This window comes from Hemicordylus capensis, chromosome 2 (assembly GCF_027244095.1).
Source record: "Hemicordylus capensis ecotype Gifberg chromosome 2, rHemCap1.1.pri, whole genome shotgun sequence".
Classification (NCBI taxonomy): Eukaryota; Metazoa; Chordata; class Lepidosauria; order Squamata; family Cordylidae; genus Hemicordylus; species Hemicordylus capensis.
This window is the reverse complement of record NC_069658.1, coordinates 200,928,190-200,948,521: the sequence shown is the minus strand read 5'-3', so window position 1 is coordinate 200,948,521 and position 20,332 is coordinate 200,928,190. Positions and strand designations below refer to the sequence as shown.

At 46.0% G+C, this 20,332-nt stretch overlaps 1 long non-coding RNA gene across 1 annotated transcript in view; it reads left to right on the top strand.

Annotated features, from left to right (window-relative positions):
- The window catches only part of LOC128344859 (uncharacterized), a 52,709-nt gene that overhangs the window by 8,465 nt on the left and 23,912 nt on the right, over positions 1-20,332 (top strand). The gene's annotated exons all lie outside the window — the stretch shown is intronic.

The following is a 20,332-nucleotide window of genomic DNA, read 5'->3' as shown; positions in this document are numbered from 1 at the left end:
CTGCCAAACACCCCTGTCCTCACATACGGTTCCTCTCATGAGTTGTGAATGGGTATCCTCATGGTCTTCCACTCTCACAAGAGAGTGGTCTTCTCCAGAGCAGCATCCGTCTTCATCACACATGTAGAATTGCTCCTTCTGGACGGTTCCTAGTAAGCTTAGGGTCTACCCACATTAACCTAAGGGGAAGGGGCCCCTCTTCCCCAACATCATTGTAGAAAAAAATAGACCTGAGTCATTCAAGAATTCCTGGGAGGGCTGCCTTTTAAACCTGACCTTGGGTATCGTTGCTCTGCCATATATTACCTTCTTAGCTATCGAATTGGGTTGCCAAGTTTACGATGCCACCATGACTGCATGTACTTGTGAACATACATGTTTATTGCTTCATTTTTGGAGAGTGACAACAACAACAAAAATATTTATATACTGCTTTTCAACAAAAGTTTCCAAAGCCGGTTACATAGAGAAATAATAAATAAATAAGATGGCTCCCTGTCCCCAAAGGGTTCACAGTCCAAAAAGAAACTTAAGATAAATACCAGCAACAGTCACTGGAGGTGCTGTGCTGGGGGTGGATAGGGCCAGTTACTCTCCCCCTGCTAAATAAAGAGAATCACCATGTTAAAAGGTGCCTCTTTGCCCAGTTAGCAAGGGCAAAGCACACATTGCCCATCTTGCCATCCCATCCCCTTTCTCTCCTGATTGCCAAGAGGGGGAAACAAGGGACAGAGTGGAAAGAGGGCATGCCCCCATGTGACTTTCCCATTTGACAGGCTTACAAGCTTGGAATGGGACATGGCAGCATTCCTGTTGCCTGGCAACTGCTTTATTAGATCAGAAACGGGGGACCAGGGCAAGTGCTCAGAGAAGCAACCAGCAAGAAGCACTGCAGGCGTGGAGAGGCCATGATCCTGGGTAGATCTGGGTAGCCCGCTCTATTATTACTGTTCCAGAAACAGCACAAAACTGTGGTTATGGTGATGTCTGCATTCGGGCGTAATGCTGCCACTGCAAAACCTCAGGTTGGGACAGCAAAACTCACTACAAACCAAAGGTTCAAATGGAGTTTGGCGAGGGAAACCGCAGGTTGTGTGTGCCATGAAACCGCATTTGGATGTGCATGAATTCCAACCTCTGAGCCATTTAACTGCAGTTTCACGTTACGTGTGAATGTGGCCAGTGTAGTGTAGTGGATAGATTTGAGCTGGGGAGACTGGGATCAAATTTGTGCTTAGATATGGAGTTCACTAGTGGCAGGCTGCTCTCCATCTTGCTCACAAGATTAGCTCATATGATTGTTGCCGGGATGGCCCACAGATCTTTCCCCCTGAGCTCTTTGGAGGCAAATTGGGATAAAAATCTAATAAATAAGTAAACTTGCTGTATTCACACTTAAGGCCATATGATAGAGGAATTAAGCAGAGCCTTTGTTCCAAAAGTGCTTTAGCAATGGTATTAACGGTATTCTGCAGTGGTGACTCAAGATCTCTGTGTGCCTGAGCCTGAGGCAGGGCGTAAAATGCAGCTCCTTCTCTGTGCACACCCTTCTCCCTCTCTTTCCCTTTGTAAAAAACCGGGGATCAGGAGAGCACCTTCCTGCCTTGCTTGCAACCCAATAATCTGCAGCCTGCGGTGATCACCTCACCGTGCCTTATGGAAGGGCTGTCCTTGGTTATTTTGGATCGTATCAGAGGCATGGCTGAATTGCTGAATGCCTCCGTATCGGAAAAATAGTCACAGAACAAAGGCAAGTAGCATAACAGAGATAAAGTTAGGTTGGATTCTTCTTGGCTTCTATATATCTAGGGGCTTTTGTTTGTTCTATTTTACAGTTATTGTTGTTTTTATTTAGGAGCCCACAAAACATGAATGGTCATCATCAAGAGTCCATGTCTATGTATTTCCTGGCTCTTCTTGCGCTTCTTAAATTCCTCAATGGATGGCAGGGGTGAATAAGCATGGGAGAAAACAATTCTGTCTTTCTGCATCTCTGTGTAATTATAAAAAGAAAGCCAAGTGCCCAAGCTACCTCTCTAAAACAGTAGGGTTCCTATTTGCTCTGACTTTAACCCTATTCTAAATTCTAAACATTTTACTCTCCAAATTTCCACCCCTGCTGCCTTTTTTTGTTTTGTTTTGTTTTGCTTCACTCAGCTGTTATGCTAGGAAATGAGATTGGTTTCGCCAGCCAAAACACAAAAAAAGCAAATACTGTATGTACCAAGTTCCCTTTAAAAAAATGAATGTCTGAAATAGAAGGAAATCCATTAAAATAATTTGATTTTTATTTCCATTATGGGTCATTAAATCAGCAATGGGTCAATTGTCTAAGCGTTATTAGAGCAAAAAGCTTTTACTCCAGATAAAATAATAATCCCACAAACAGCAATATTGCCAGATGAACTTTGTGACAAATGAGTGGTGATTAATGACATACGATTCTGCTCTTAATAGGCTGCAGCAAAAAGGCAATCCTATTGTAACAACAGTGGGTTCTTGGTTTTTGCTGAAGCTCTGGTGTCTGTCACTAAGGGTTGCTAATTGAACAGAACTTTCGCCCCTGTCCAGCTGCCAGAACAAGATGATGCTTTCTGACATGGGGAACTCTGCACATGCTCAGATGCAGTCTCGCTTTACATTGATTAATATTAGGTTTGGGAATCTGTCTAAACATTTTAGCTGATTTATCATCTTCTTGCTAACTTAACAATATATTAAATTTAAATACGGTTGCATATTACATAAACTGTTATAGATGCTTTCCTGACATATTCAAAAAACCAAGATAATTTGCAGTTTAATAAACATTAGCACATGCCATTAGAAAGAATAGACTTTTTTTTTGCCTTTTCATGTTGCATTAATATAGCAGACTAAGGCCAAATATCCTCCAAAAATAAGAATGTATGCCCTTAACTTGCAGTCCCTTCAATTAAAAATTGCCCTCATTAATTAAGCAATGAATGTTTTAACTACTAGTTACTTATTTATTTATTAATTTACTTACTTACTTACTTATTTAAAATATTTCTACCCCACCCCTCCAGTACACTAGTGATTGGGGTGGCTCACAACATTAATAAAATAGATACAATATAAAACAATTAAAAAATAAATTTAAAAAATGTAAAAGACCAGGCTAAACTTCACATTAAAAGTTACAAAATTTAAAAGTTTCAAATTAAAGGTTATAAGAAAAAAGCTAAAAACTAAGAAACCTGCCAGAGATAAGTAGCAGATAAAAGATTTTAAAAGTCTCTCTAAAAAGATGTGTCTTTAATTGGTTTTTTTAAAAAAAACACTGTGGGAGGGAGCATGGTGAAGCTCTTCTGGAAGGTATTCCAAACTTTCACAGATGAAAAAGCCCTATCTATATGAAAAGGGTCTGAGATGCAGAAAGGAGGGCCTGGTCAGATTTATATGAGTGAATGTGGTCCAACAGGTACCCTGGCGTCAAGTCATGTAGGGCTTTAAAAGTCAGGAACAACACCTTGAATCTAGCCCAGAAGCAGACTGGTAGTCAGTAAAGGTGCTGCAGGGTGGATGTGACCCCATTAAGCAACTTGTACCCACGAACATCCTTGCAGCGGCGTTCTGGATCAACTGAAGCTTCCGAACCATCTTCAATGGCAGTGCCATGTAAAGCACATTGCTGTGGTCCAATCTGGATGTCACCAAAGCATGAAGTAGGGTTGATTTGAAGCTGGCACTTCTGCACACGGCGACAACCTGCACCTTCAAGGACAGCATTGGGTCCAGAAGCACCCCCAAGCTATCTTTCAGGGGGAGTGTGACTCCATCCAAGACCAAATCTACCTCACTACTCAGATAATCAGTTTTACCAATCCAGAGCATTTCCATCTTCTAAATTAAATTTCAGCTTGTTTGCCCCCATCCAGCTCAGAATAGCCTCCAAACCCCGGTTCACGACATGCACTGCTTCCCGGATAGCTGCTGATGTAAATGATAGGTAGAGCTTGGTGTCATCTGCTTATTGATGACACTGCAGCCCATACCCATGGGTGACCTCTGCCAGATGTTTAACAGCATAGGGGGCAGAATGGATGCCTGTGGCATAGGGATGTGCCAAAAGGTGGTTTGGCTGGCTGAATTACCGGCACCTCCCTTTTAAATCGAGGGCTTACACAACCCCTTTAAAGTGAAGGAGAGCAGGTCCATGCTTGCTCCTCCTCCATCCACTGCCATTGCTGCCATCCTGGAGCTCCCCTAGCTATTCCCACATGCCAGCGAGGCGTCTCCCAGCTGCCTCAGTGCAGCGCCAGTACGCACATGGGCTCTGTGCATGCACGGCAGCCAATTCTATTCAAGGTTCATCACTGCAATACAACATGGCAGTCCTGTGTTATTGCAATAACAGGAACTGGGCTGTCCCTGGACATCTCGGTGGTCTTGGAGAGGAGAGGGGTTGTAGCTCAGTGGCACAGCATCTGCTTTGCAAACAGAAGGGCCCGGGTTCAATCCCTGGACAGGTAGGGCTGGAAAAGCCTCCTGTTGGAAGACTTAGACAGCAGCTGCTAGATGGAACTGATCTGATACAAGGCCATTTGAAATGCAAATATGACTGGAAGTCAGATTATACTGGGATTCTCAGCCAAGCACTGTCAGCAAAGTTTGTTTGTTCAGTATATTTGTTTGTTTGTTAATTATATTTATTATTTATTTTATTGTTTATATTTATATCCTGCACTTCCTCAGAGGAACTCAGAGCGGTGTACATGATTATTTTTATCCTCACAACAACCCTGTGAGGTAGGTTAGGCTGAGAGATACATGACTGGCCCAGAGTCACCCAGTGAGTTTCGTGGTTGAATGGGCATTTGAACTCGGGCCTTCCCGGTCCTAGTCCAACACTCTAACTACTTACTAAGATATCTATTTAGTTATTTACTATTTATTTATTTATTTAACATATTTAAGAGGAGAGGAGAGCTGGTCTTTTGGTAGCAAGCATGACTTGTCCCCATAGCTAAGCAGGGTCTGCCCTGGTTGCATATGAATGGGAGACTTGATGTGTGAGCACTGCAAGATATTCCCCTCAGGGGATGAAGCCGCTCTGGGAAGAGCAGAAGGTTCCAAGTTCCCTCCCTGGCTTCTCCAAGGTAGGGCTGAGAGAGATTCCTGCCTGCAACCTTGGAGAAGCTGCTGCCAGTCTGTGAAGACAATACTGAGCTAGATAGACCAATGGTCTGACTCAGTATATGGCAGTTTCCTATGTTCCTATATTTATTTTTATATCACCCAAAACTTACAACTCTGGGTGTTTTGCCACAAAGCAAATTAAATGACAACAGAAAAGGTTAAAACATTCGTTAAAACAAAATAAATGACAACAGAAAAGGTAAAAACATTACAACAATTTAAAATTTTAAAACAATATTTTAAAACAATGTTAAAATGATTAAAACATTAAATATTAAATAATAATAAATATTAATTATAATAAATAAATTATAATAAATAAATATTAAATAATATTAAATATTTAATTAAAGTCCAAAAACCACTCTTGCTTTTGGCGTTTAATAGCCAGCTATATGAATGAGGGTGTACCTAGTGTTGATCCTCAAATCCCTGACGCAGTATGGGAAGAGCATTTCACTAGACTGTATAACAGGAATGCTGAACCGTCTAGGGCAACACTTATAGATCCGGAAGATTTGCCAGCATGGCCACCGGTATCATGCTCAGAAATAGCTTCATTGGTCAAACAAATGAAAGTAGGTAAGGCCCCTGGAGTTGATTATATTTCAGCAGAAAATATTAGAGGAAATATGGAATGGTGGGTCCCTGTCCTGGCATCCCTGTTTTCTTATATCGATCGCACAGCCCAGATTCCTAAGGATTGGGGGGTAGCGATTGTCATTCCAATTTATAAAAAAGGACTAAAGAACCATGCGGGAAATTTCCAACCTATTAGCCTCATAAGTGTTATAGGCAAGTTATATGCCAGACACTTGCTTGAGGAATGGATGGAAGTGAATCAAATCCTGGTTGAGGAACAGAATGGTTTCAGAGCAGGTAGGTCAATTACGGATTCTATAATCGTCCTACAGCATTTGGTGGAAAAGTACGCGAGGACTCCCAAGGAGGCCCTATTTACTGCGTTCATAGATCTAAAGTACGCATTCGACCTTATCTTTAGAGATAAGTGGTGGGAAAAGCTTGCCCTGTCCTCTATAGATAGAAGACTTCTTTACCTCCTGTTTAAGTTATATGAGGATACGTCACTTAAGGTGAGATTAAATCACAAGGGCCAAGTAACTAGTTTGATCCCCACGGGGAGAAGAGTAAGGCAAGGGTGCATTTTGGCGCCCACGCTCTTTAACTATTATATTAACAGTGTAGTAGTCCCTTATATGAGAGGAAGCTGGAGTTCCATCCCCCGAAGCTCGCAGGCAAACATGTAAATATTCTTTTATATGCGGATGCTGCCGCTCTGGTTTCGAGGACTCAGATTGGCCTTAAGAGAGCCTTGCGGGCGTTAGTAGAATACTGTGAGACACAAGACCTTACTTTAAACTATGATAAAACTAAAATCATGGTATTTTCAAACAGACCTAAAATCTTTTCCTGGACTCTTAATGGCCACAAATTAGAAGAGGTTATGCAATTTAAATATCTTGGTACAGTCCTTCAGGCAAATAAGACCAATAATGCCCACAGGGATTATATAACGCAAAACACCCAAAGAGTAGCTTCGGCACTCTATTCCTTACAACGAGCACAATCAGTACAGGTGGTTTTTGAACTGTTTAGGACTAAGGCCCTTGCCCTGTTGCTGGTTGGGGCACAGTTGGGCCCTTATGCGGACGTACGGAAGGTAGAAGCGGTTCAATCTAAATTCCTTAGGGGTATGTTGAGGGTAGCTCGATCGGCTCCCAATGCTTGTCTTAGATTAGAAGTGGGATGGCTTCCTGTCGAAGCCAGAATCTGGAAAGCCATTTTTGGCTATTGGCTTAAGTTGGTTTTTCCCCCCAGCTGGCCTCGCCCCACTGGTTCTGCTGGATGATTATAAGACCAGATGGAAAAGTGCAATTGACAGGAAATTAAGCTGGTTGGGGTTTTCACTTCCGGCAATAAGGGAGTTAGGGTTTACCAAGGCCAGAGATACTATAAACCAGCGTACAACTGACATAGCTAGACAGAGCGATATAAGTAAAGTGGGGTATGGAGTACGGATGGGAACCCAAATAAATAAATAGACAATGTTTGGCACGATACTGACGAAAGATAACTTATGCGGAGCACCGTAGGGCCTTAACAGCGGCTAGGCTGAATGTGTTGCAGTCGGCAGTGATGGAAGGGCGATTTCATAAGGTTCCCTATAACCAGAGATTATGTCCACGTTTGGCAGGAGAAGTGGAATCTACTGAGCATATGTTGTTGAAATGTAGTTTCTATAGGGATCTCAGAGAAGAGTTAATACAGACCCCTGTATTAAGTCAGTTTGGGTCAGCTTCAGAGCAAGTGAAAGTAGATTTTTTATTGGCAGATTTGAATGATTCTATTTCCTTGAGAGTTGCAAAGTTCTGCTTTATAGCAGGCAAACTACGGCAGAGGAGGGTCGAAAGGAGTGATGCAGGGTTTGAGTAGCAGAAATTTGGTGAAGGTTTACTGTATTAGTATTTGCTTTCTTTTTGTTTTATTGTATTATTATCTGCTTTTACTCCGTAACCTGAATTTATTATTCTGTAGTTGTTTTATTTTATTTGGCTGTTGGCCATAATAAAGTGGATGATGATGAAGAATATTTAATTAAAAGCATGGATGAACAGATGCGTCTTTAAAGACTTTTTAAAAAGTTTTCAGAGATGGGGAAGCTCTTATTTCAGCAGGGAGCATGTTCCAAAACTTCGGGGCAGTAGTGGAGAAGGCCCAAACTTGAGTAGCCACCAGAAGAGCCCGTGGCAACTGCAGATGGACTTCTCCTTATGATCACGATGGGCGGTGATGTTCATGACAAAGAAGACATTCTCTTAAATACCCAGGGTCCAAGCTGTCTAGGGCTTTATAGGTTATAACCATCACCTTGTATTTTGCCCGGAAACATATCGGCAGCCAGTGTAGCGCTTTCAATATGCAAGTAACATTGTCTCTCTGAAATGACCAAGAGACCAACCTGGCTACCGCATTCTGGACCAACTGTAGTTTCCGGACTACATACAAGGGCAGCCCCATATAGAGCGCATTGCAGTAATCCAGTCTGGAGGTTACCAGCATATGTACCACTGTTCTGAGTTTGTTTATCTCAAGAAACTGATGCAGCTGGCATATCAGCCGAAGCTGACAGAAGGCGCTTCTGGCTACTGCCTCAACCTGGGACACCAGGGAGAGACTTGGATCAAGAAGCACCCCTAGACTGCGTACCTGTTCCTTCTGGGGAAGTGTGACCCCATCCAGAACAGGCAGGTCAAACTAATCTCCTGTGTTTCAACCCCACACGATGAGTAAGGTGGTGCCCTCAAGTCAGTGTCAACTCCTGGAGATCACAGAGCCATGTGGTTTTCTTTGGTAGAATAAAGGAGGGGTTTACCACTGCCTCCTCCCGTGCAGTGTAAGATAATGCCTTTCAGCCCCTTCTTATATCGCTATTACCTGATATAGGTATTTCCCATATTCTGGGAAACATACCGGCAGGGATTTTAACCAGCAATCTCTTGCTCGCTAAGCAAGTCATTTCCCCACCATTAGGTGGTGTGTACCACGATGAGTGCCTCCGTCTTATCTGGATTCAGTCTCAGTTTGTTATCCCTCATCCAGCCCATCACGGCCTCCAGGCAGGCATTTAGGGAGGTTATGCCCTCTCCCAATGATGTTGACATGTAGAAATAGATTTGGGTGTTATCAACATACTGATATCCCCCAGCACCAGATCTCCTGATGATCTCTCCCAGCAGTTTCATGTAAATGTTAAACAACATCGGAGACAATATGGAGCCCTGAGGGACACCATAGGAAAGTTCAGTTTTAGAAGAACAACAGTCTCCAGGGGACACCATCTGGAACCTACTGGAGAGGGTAGGAGCAGAAGCACCACAAAGAAGTGCCTCCCACTCCCAACCCCAGATGCTCCAGAAGGATACTATTGTCAATAAGAGGGATGTGCCCGAATAGTCTTCGGCACCGGCAGGGGTAGTACTTTAAGGGCGGGGGAGGGTGTACTACCCCCCCCCCGCTGCATTTCCCCTGCTGGCGCTCTCCAAATTTTAAGCCCCTCAGGGCGGCAGCGTTCCTCCCTGCCGCCCCGTTCCCCCAGTCGGCCGGAAGTGGCTGGAAGTTGCGAGCGCGCGTGCGCCCGTTGTGTGCGTGCACGCCCGCCCGACTGCTGTGCGCGTGCACAACGGGTACACATGCACTCGCAACTTCTGGCCACTTCCGGCCGACGGGGGGAACGGGGCAGCAGGGAGGAACGCTGCCGCCCCGAGAGGCTTGAAATTTGGAGAGCGCCGGCTGGGGAAATGCGGCGGGGTGGGTTGGGTGAGTACACCCTCCCCCGCCCTTAAAGTACTACCCCCGCCGGTGCCGAAGCACCTAATCCTGCCCCAGCGCCGAAACGTTTTGGAGGCCTTTATAATGGCCTCCGAAACATTTCAGGCACAAGCCTAGTCAATAGTATCGAAAGACGCTGAGATGTCGGATGCAAGGAGGCATCTTTCAAAGTGGTGATTCTCTTTATCTTTAGCAGGGGGAGAGCAACTGGGCCTATCCAACCCCAGCACAGCATCCCTCCAGTGGCTGTTGCTGATATCTGCCTTATGTTTCTTTTTAGATTGTGAGTCCTTTGGGGACAGGGGACCATCTTCTTGATGTATTATTTATTTTTCCATGTAAACTGCTTTGAGAACATAGGAAGTTGCCATATAGTGAGTCAGACCATTGGTCTATCTAGTTCAGTATTGCCTTCACAGACTGGCAGCGGCTTCTCCAAAGTTGCATGCAGGAATCTCTCTCAGCCCTATCTTGGAGAAGCCAGGGAGGGAACTTGAAACCTTCTGCTCTTCCCAGAGCAGCTCCATCCCCTGAGGGGAATATCTTGCAGTGCTCACACATCAAGTCACCCATTCAAATGCAACCAGGGTGGACCCTGCTTAGCTAAGGGGACAAGTCATGTTTGCTACCACAAGACCAGCTCTTCTCTCCAGACCAGTGGTATATAAATATGGTAGCTGTGGTAGTAGTAGTAATTGTACTACTACTACTACTACTACTACTACTACTTTAGTAGTAGTAGAGAGGTCCAAAAGGACCAATAGAGAGGTCCAAAAGGACCAACTGAGTCACACTTCTTCTGTCAATTCCCAATTGAAGATCATCCATCAGCCTGACCAAGGCAGTCTTCACCCCATAGCCCACCCAAAAGCCAGTCTGAAATGGGTCTAGATAATCAGTTTCCTCCAAGACTGTCTGTAGCTGGAAGGCCACCACCCTCTCAATTACCTTGCCCAGCCACAGAAGGTTGGAGACAGACCAGTAGTTGCTCAACTCTGAGGGATCCAAGGTAGTGGTGTGCATGGTCTGGAATTCCTGTGGTCTGGCATGGGGGGGGGAGTTTCTCTTTAAGGGGGGGTGGTAGTACTTGCCCCCCCCCCCCCGCCACTCTTCCCCCTCCGGCGCTGGCAGTTTTCAAAACATTCTTGGGGCGGCAGAGTTCCTCCCTGCCGCCCTTGCCCCGTCGTTGTCCTTGCTAGCTTAAAAGGAGGCAGAGCTGGTGGCGCGCATGCGCCCTTTGTGGCGCGCGCTCGTCTCCGCTGCTGGCGTGCGCGTGCCGCATACATCATGCTGCGCACGTGCGCCAGCAGCGGAGACAAGCGTGTGCGCCGCAAAGGGCGCATGCACGCCACTAGCTCTGCCTACTTTTAAGCTAGCAAGGACAATGACGGGGGCAGGGGCAGCAGGGAGGAACTCTGCTGCCCCAAGAACGTCTTGAAAACCGCCAGCACCAGAGGGGGAAAAGCAGAAGGGGAGTAAGTACTACCACCCCTCCTTAAAGAGAAACTCCCCCCCGCCCTTCCGAACCGAACAGCGGGAATTCCGGACCAGTCTGGAGGCCTTGTCAATGGCCTCCGGACCGAACCATGCACACCACTAATCCAAGGTAGGCTTCTTCAGAAGCAGTCTAATAATTGCCTCCTTAAGACAAGGAGGCATCCTGCCTTCCCTCAGAGAAGCATTTATAATCTCTACCAGGCCTTCCACAACAACTCCCCTTCCAGATAGTATAAGCCATGTTGGGCAAGGGTCAAGAGAACAGGTGGTAGGGCAGTAGTGGAGCCAGACCAGGGGTGGCCTCTGTCAGATGTGGGAGGCATGGTCTGGCTCCTGTTCAGGAGTTCAGGCCAGTGGCAGCCAAGAGCAGCCAAGAGCAGATTCAGGCCAGTGGCAGCCAAGAGCAGCTCTTCCCTACCTTAAAGGCAGGGAGAGCCTCTCCTGGCCACGCTTCAAACACAGTGCTGGCCATCTAACTCCCAAACAGGGCCCCGCAGCCCCACTCGGGAGCTAAACCAGCCCCCCCTGCATCTGACATCAGATGTGGAGATTGTGTTGGGGCTGCAGCCCAGGTTCTTTGAACCCGGTCGCCCAATAGTGGCTACGCCCCTGTGGTAGGCCACACCATTCCAATCAGCTCGTCCATATCCTCAGAGTCACAAACTGGAACTGATCCAATCTAACTATACAAAAGGAGTCACTGGACACCACTACATCAGGCACTGAAGTAATTGTGGAGATTGTGTTGAAGTTGGCCCGAATACAAGAGATGTTTTTCACAAAAATTGAAACAATTAAAAACCATTCAAATCAATGTATAACAAACAATGTTGACGCCACGTACCAAAGCTGAGTGTACCACCTTGAGGAACTGGACTGGTGAATCAACATTGCTTTGAAGTGTCCTGAGGCTGACTTGTCCACTTTTTGTGATTCTGTTCCAAACGATCATAGAAACAACTCATCGCAGAACACTAGCAGAGGAGCAAAGCACCATGTCTGTGAAGGCAGATAATGATAACGGAATCTGGAGAAGTCACCCCCTATATGTCTATTTAAAGCCAACTGACACATGTATGGAAACGTTGGATGGTGCAGATCTTCTGGGACTGTGTCACTACAGAATGCAGATGGGAGATGGTAAAAGTCATCCTTGAAATAGAAAAAGCATTAGAGAGAAAGATTTCATCTTCCTTCTTCCTTGATGTGCTGCTTCCTTATGTGCAGGATGTTAAGAAGCAGCACATTCATACATTCTGTGCCACATGATTGTTCTGAACATGCAGCTGAGTTCTAATTCAGATCTATCCCCACCCCTGCCACTCCTGACAGAGGCATCTTGTTAAGACACGTGGCTGTAGCACACATTGTTCCTGTGTTGTTTGTGTACTTTCACAAGAACACTCCAGGGCTAATACTGGCACCCACATTTTTAAAAAAATCCAAAACAAAACAAATAAAATAAAATATAATAATAATAAAAAAATCTCCAATCCTGCCATTTAGATTTCCCTTCACTTTGCCAGGATCAGCTGATACAGTATTATCGAGAGAGATAGCAGTTAGAGTCAAACCTACTTCACGTTTGGGGCCTGTGTGTTTATCTTTTTAAAGATAAATAGCAAGGCCTCCATCTGGATTGGGACCACAGTGGAAGGGGGCAGTTTATCCCTTTGTTCCTGATTTAGTCCTGACCTGGATCAGGGCCCTGCACAGCTGCCTTGTCCTTGTTTTTTTAAAAAAGCAAACGTGAAGGTCTCAATCACACAGTGAGGTCATTCACATAAGTTAAACCTGTGTTGTGCCCGGGTTTGGGAGCTGTGTGTGCTCCCAATTTTTGGTTGCATGGGTGTAAAACATGAGGTAGGAGGAGGGAGAAATGATTGTGTGGAAGGAAGGAAGGAGGAAAAGCTACCCAGGACAGATTTTCCTCCTACCTTGCTTCCATACAATCACTTCTTCCTCCTCCTACCTCGTTGTTTGCACCCACATAACTGAAAATTGGGAGCACACACAGCTCCCAAACCTGGGCAGAACACAGTTTTTGCTTGCGTCAGTGATCTCAGTTGTAACTAGAGTTTAGTCTGTTGCAGCAAATATAACACATGGTCCAGTTCCCACAATCAAAGCAATATCAGTTAGACAACAATGGGGGATTATTCCATGGAGAATGTCATGAGCACTCAGTGTTTTTTGTTTGTTTGCAATCTCTGCTTGGCTATGAACCAGGGGTGTGGCTATAATTGAGAGAATGTGTTCAATGAATGCGCCGCCCCCTACCGGCAGCTCCTGAGGGCCCCTCAGCTTTACCCCTCCCTATTTTCTTCATTATCTCCCTCACTCTAAGGGGTCACCAGGGAGAGGGGTGAACATGGGCTCCCTCTCCACTAACTACACCCCTGCTTTGAACCACATGGAACCAAAGTCCACATTCTGTGATCTGAAGTCGACTTGTCCATGTTGATTCCATGTGGGGTTGCTCATTGCCAAGCAGAGATAGATTTTTTTAAATCCTGGGTTTCCGCACTGCATGGGAGCGTGCACGCCGCAAAAACCTCCCATTTTCATCAATAGCTAACATTGCTTTGATTGTGGGAACTGGCCTTATTGCAAAGCCTATAAGATGCTATAATAAATGTGTTCATTTTCAAGGTGCACAGGGCTCTTTGTGGTTCTTATAATAGCATGGGAATTTGCAGCCGATCATCTTCTCTCTCCTTGAAGCCTTGGAATGGAGGAGGAAGAACTGCAGGAGATCAGTTACCATTAGAGAGCCATTTCTCTCATTACACAGCAGCAACCCTGGTTTTGCCACTGCACTCCCAACTGGGTCCTGCATCCAATCTTGGCTCCTTTATGAGCACTCATTTAATAGCTGTGTTTAAAAACACTTAAAATGCCTAAAGCACCTGAACAATACAGCACTGCAATATAGTGAGAGAATCAGCCCTGGACATTTAAATAAGCCAGACATGTGGCACATCATTCAGAAAAAAACTCTTCTCTTTCTTTCTCTGAAAAAGACTGATTTGAAAAATATGTTTTGCTTTTTGGAGCCGTGAAGATGGAGACTAGGGGATGAATTGATTATGTTAATCATTTTGATAAAATGTTCTTCAGAAGTGTGTGTGTATGAATCAATCCTAAATTAGTTTAAATATAACTTGATACTGCGGGAGAGAAGAATGGATGAAGCAATACAGTTGGTGAAATTACTTTGTATTGGGGAAGCAGGGAGAAAGAACTGTGCAGTAAATTGATTGAAAACAGATAACCATAGGGTCATATAACTGGAATGCAATCTCTCCCAGCCCCTTAACTGAGACAGAATTATCTGCACACAGGAATAAAGACTGCCCTGGACGAATCTGAATTTGAAGGATGGACCTCAGAAGAGTTATTTAATATAATGTATCTCATGGGTAATGAAAATGAATCTTATGGCAGCTGGTGTGGGGGTGGGGCAAACATGCAAGCAAAACTAGGGGAGAAGTAATTACAAAAAACATAAGAACAGCCCTGCTGGATCAGGCCCAAGGCCCATCCAGTCCGGCATCCTGTTTCCCACAGTGGCCCACCAGATGCCTCTGAGAAGCCCACAGGCAAGAGGTGAGGGCATACACATTCGCTCCTCCTGTTGCTCCCCTGCAACTGGTATTTAGATGCATCTTGCCTCTAAATAAAAGGTGGTACCTGTGGCAAGGGTTGTATATATCGATACGGTAGCACACTGCAGACCTCTTCTAAATTGCCCAGAGATGTGAGTTTTGGGCGGTTTATAAATATGTCAAACAAACGAACAAACTCATCTATTTATTGCTTATAACCTTTGGAAAACCCAGTGCATAACCGAGCACAACCTGTCTATGGACTGTGGGGCTGTTCTCATGCACCGGCAAAACGGGGTTAAGGGAGCTCGGCCTGGTTTTGCTGGCGCATGAGAACCGCCGGCTGACAATTGATCAAAAAAGCAAGGTGAAGGGAACGCTCGCTCCCTTAACCTCGTTTAACTAGGTGGTCAGTTAGGCGGGTTTGCTGCCGTGTAGCCACCGGGATCGGGTGCAATCGCAGTGGTTCACATGATTATGCAAAACCGAGCTGGGCTCCCTTAGCCCCGTTTCGCACACTTGTGTGAATAGCCTCATTGTGAAACAGTGAGGTCATTCACACAATCAAAAACTGAGGCGGGTCTCACAATCAGTGAGACCCGCTTTTGCCGCTATTGCGGGGAGAGCGGGCTAAGCCCACTCTCCCAGCAGACTATTGCGGCAGGAGCCCTGGGTGGCTGGATCAGCTGCCCACACGATTGCCGGCTCTGTGACGGAGCCAGCGGGGGCTGGGGAGCTCGGGGGCCACACAGCCCCCGGAAGCTCCAGTATGCCCTGTGCGAGCATGCAGGGCATACTGGGAAGACCCCCAGAACCGGGAGGCAGCTTTTCGGCTCCCCTCCGGGGGTCTACTCACAAGTAGTGGCTACTCACAATCAGGCAGCCCGGGTTTGTGGAGTGCTCACTCCGCAAACTCGGGCTAAGGGGAGGGCTACTAAAGCGGGCTAGCCGCTCGTAAACCACCAGGCTTGCCTGCGAGCCCGGAGGTTTACACGATCAGGCAAAATTGGGCTAGGCTCCCCTAGCCCGATTTTGCCTGATCATGAGAATAGCCCCACTATGTTCTACATGGGATTGGGAGCTGTGTGTGCTCCCAGTTTTTGGTTGTGTGGAAGCAAGGTAGGAGGAAAACCTGGGTAGTTTTCCTTCTACCTTGCTTCCACACAATGAGGCTCTACACATGATCCATGTGTAGAGCCTGGGAGGGTTCTCCCCACAGGTGTGCAGACATTCATTGCTGGGTGGCTGGTAGGGGCTGCAGGGATCGGGGGCCGCCTGGCCCCCGGAAGTCCCAGGATGCCCTGTGTGAGTGTGTGGGGCATCCTGGGGAGACCACTGATACTGGGAGGCTCATTTTACTCTCCCAGCAAGGGTCTCCTCATGAGTCACTGCAGCGCAGAGCCGCACTGTGGCAACTCACGATCAGGAAAACAGGGTTAGCAGAGCGCTTGCTCTGCTAATCCCATTTAAGGGGATGGCTTCTTTGGTGGGCTAGCTGCCAGAGAGCCACTGGGCTCCGCTGCGAAACTGGTGGTTCTCATGATTAGAAAAAACTGGGCAGCCTGGTTTCCTCCCATGATGAGAATAGCCTCAATCACTTCTCCCCAGGTTTTCCTCTTACCTTGATTCCACACAACTGAAAATTGGAAGCACATGCAGCTCCCAAACCTGGATAGAACACTGTTTTTGATTTTGTGAATGACCTCAGTGTTTTGCACCAATGGGAGTTGTTAATCCCAGGATAAATAGCTGTCATGGGAATGTGTGATCCTGATCAGGCCCATAGCAGGGCAGAAAGTTAACCCTTTTCCAATGCTGTGGTCCCAATCTGTAGAATAAGGAGGAAATCCATCAGTTATTTACTAAGGTCACTCACATGACCAAATGGTGGGGAGCAGAAGGGAAGACAAGTTCTTACCTTCCTGCTCCCACAGGACATTAGGGATATGCGAACCAGTTCGGGGGTTCAGGGGTTTGGTTCGGGGGTTTGATGGTTCAGGGTTGAACTGACAGCCCCCGGTTCCGTCTGGACCGGAACTGGTTCCCCCCTCCAGTTCGGAAATTTTTTTTACCTCTAGCCCCTGCGGGCGGCTTCCTCTAGGCTGTAGGGGGGAAGGGGGTCTTAGAAGGTTCCCCCTCCCCTCGCCGGCCTCATTTATCACCGCTGCAGCCCATTTTAAGCCCTTTTTTGGCCCATTTGGGCCTTGGTAAGCTGGTGCAGTGGCCATGTTGCGCGCCGCTGCAAATATGCAAATGGCCTCTGCGAGGCCTGGCATGGGCCAGGGCCTTGCAAAGGCCATTTGCGCATGCACAGCGGCCATTTTTTTCCAAATAGCCACCGCGCATGCGCAAACGGCCTTTGCAAAGCCCTGGGCCATGCCATGCCTTGCAGAGGCCATTTGCACATGTACGGTGGCTGGAAAAATGGTCGCTGCACTGGTATATAATTTTTTTAATTTCCCCCCCCCTGCGAACCCCCCTCCGGACCGAACCGAACCGGGTGTGGGGGGTTAGAAGGGGGGTCGGACCGAACTGGTCTGGTCAGGTTCGAGTGCAGTTTGCACTCAAACCGAACTGGGCCAGCCAGTTCCATGCACAGCACACCCCTACAGGACATGAGCCTTCTCTGGGCTCTGTTGCTCATTTGCCCCCATGAGCAACATGGTAGCGAGCCCCAGAGCTCAGATGGGAGGGGGAACCCTTACGCTCGGTGCTCCAGGATCCCACAATGCACGGCTGCTCTCAGCATTGCAGCCGCTCTGTTCTGCCTGGCCCTTCTTAACCCCAACTTTATGGTCAACCTGGCCACTGGGCCGGCACCTGGAGCAGTTTTGCAAGCGGTGGCGGTGCAGATGACCAGAGGAAGAGGTAGGAAAGGCTTGTTCTCATACTACTCACTTTTAACCTGGGGAGCCAATCTGGGCTACCCAGGGATGGAGCTTCTGGGTCGGGGCGCTCCCGGTGCCACAGACAACCAGACTAGCTACCTGGGGTAATCCTCTCCTACCCACGTAGCTCTGGTCATGAAACTAGCTCCACTGATTTTTTTTTTTTTTTTTTAAATAGCCCCAGACATTTGTTCCAAGTACAGGCTAGTCTAAAGTCTCCTGTCCCATGGAGGTATCCCCGTCACCTCACTCCCAGAGGCAAGCAAGAACACTGGGCAGATCAATAATTGATCCTGTGCTGTCTCCTTGCCTTGGATGGGTCATTAGGCAGCAAAGTTAGAAAGCAGCAAATGCAGGTTCCTATGGCAACCACAGAAATCTGCATTTCCTCCATTTCAGTGGAAAGGCCGCAATTTGTATGCAAAAGGCACATACCACCTTTGAAATTCAAGCCATAAAGTCTCTCTCTCTGTGTGTGTATGTATGTGTTGTGTGTGTGTGTATCTGTCTGTCTGTGCTTGTGTTAAAAAAAAAAAAATCCTCCTCCTCCTCCTCGCAAAGAAGCAGGGGTTTGGCTTTCAAGGTAGCATATTTAACAGAGAACAATACCACCTTTTATTTACTGCCCTCCTCTAAGTGACATAGGGAAGCTTTGCCATAAGAAGGAAGGCACTGAATCAGAAAAAGAAGGAAACAGAGAAGAACAAAGAAGATCAGGATCTTGTCACCAGTGACAGGATTCAGTGGCTGACATCCTGACTAACACTACATATGTGCAGCTAGAAAAAACCATGCACACACTGCTAGCATTCCCATTCCTGAAGCATGGGTATGTATGCAGTTTTCATGGAACACCCCTTCCCCTGGAAGTGCTCCATGTTACCCAGAAGTAGGTTGCTGGGTTTCACACTTCCCTCAGGGACTTACCTCTGGATCATATAAAGTGGTTCCAGGGTAGAGTTGCCATGCCCCCTGGAATTTCGTGTTTCATCCGGATTTTAAAAATCTCATTCAGATTGCTTAGCCCACCCAGATTCACCTGGATTTCAGCTTTCTTTCTTTTTTAAAAAAAGCTAAGCTCTAGCCCTTGTAGAAGTGGAATTATGGAGCAAAACGTGCAGTCACTATTCTGCTCAAAAATTATTTTCAAGCCAATTTACATAATATTCAAATTAGGCACCCGGATTTTGAAAGCCAGAATATGGCAACCCTATTCCAGGAGAAAGGGGGATTGGTAACCCCCTGGCCCAATGCAAAACCCCATGCTTCATAAATGGGGCACTAGAGTTGTATGCGCATGGTTTTATTAGCTGCACATGTGCAGCATTAATCAGGTTTTCAGTCAGTGTATCTGAGTCAGTATAGCCAATGGCATTATTCAGCTTCGCTCCTGATAATTTTTTAGGATTTTATGTATCCTAAAAAGGCAGCACCTAGGGCAGTGCTCAAAACATTAACATTACACACTTTCTGCCGCAGTAAAGTCATCCATCTGGGAAAGCTCCTGGAGCAGGCTTCTTCTATCTCACAGGGCTGTTGTGAGGGCAAAATGAGATAGTCTCCTTATTAGCCACTCTGAGCTTCCTGGAGGAAAGTCAGAATACAAATCTGGTACAGAGAGCCAGCGTGGTGTATGAGAGCCAGCATGGTGTAGTGGTTAGAGTGCTGGACTAGGACCGGGGAGACCCGAGTTCAAATCTCCATTCAGCCATAAAACTAGCTGGGTGACTCTGGGCCAGTCACTTCTCTCTCAGCCTAACCTACTTCACAGGGTTGTTGTGAAAGAGAAACTCAAGTATGTAGTACACCGCTCTGGGCTCCTTGGAGGAAGAGTGGGATATAAATTTAAAAATAAATAATAATAATAATAATAATAATAATAATTAATAATAATTAATGAATAACTGCAGTCCATCACTGTAGTCCTGGGATTATAAGGAAGATGTCAAGGCCAGAACACATGGCATCTGTTCCAAGTTGTGAGCACAAGAATTTCTTTTCTTGTAGTAGTAGTAGTAGTAGTAGTAGTAGTAGTAATAATGACAGTGAAGAAGATGCACTTAAAATGGTCAATAATGAGAAACTATTAAACAGCAATGAAACAAAGCAGGCCTACAGAAAAGAACAAGTAAAGAACCAAGCAGAAAAATGGAAAAACAAGCCCTGCATGGTCAATATTTGCACAATATAACCAGAAAATCAGACATCACCAAGACCTGGCAGTGGCTCAGGACAGGCAACTTGAAGAAAGAAACAGAGGATTTAATACTGGCTGCACAAGAACAGGTACTAAGAACAAATGAAATATGAGCAAAAGTTGAAAAATCAACAACAAATAGCAAGTGCCGCCTCTGTAAAGAAGCAGATGAAACTGTGGGCCACCTAATCAGCTGTTGTAAAAAGATCACACAGACTGACTACAAAGGCACGACAAGGTAGCACGGATGATACACTGGAACATCTGCAAAAAATACAAGCTATCTGTAGCCAAAAATTGGTGGGACCATAAAATTGGAAAAGTTGTCGAAAATGAAGATGTAAAAATATTATGGGACTTCTGACTACAAACAAACAAACATCTGCCACACAATACACCAGATATAACTGTAGTTGAGAAGAAAGAAAAACAAGTCAAAATAATCGACATAGCAATACCAGGAGATATCAGAAGAAAAAGAAACAGAAAAAAATAACAAAATGCAAAGATCTACAAACTGAAATTGAGAGGCTGTGGCAGAAGAAGACCAAAATAATCCCAGTAGTAATTGACGCCCTAGGTGCAATTCCAAAAGACCTTGAAGAGCACCTCAGCACCACAGGGGCCAC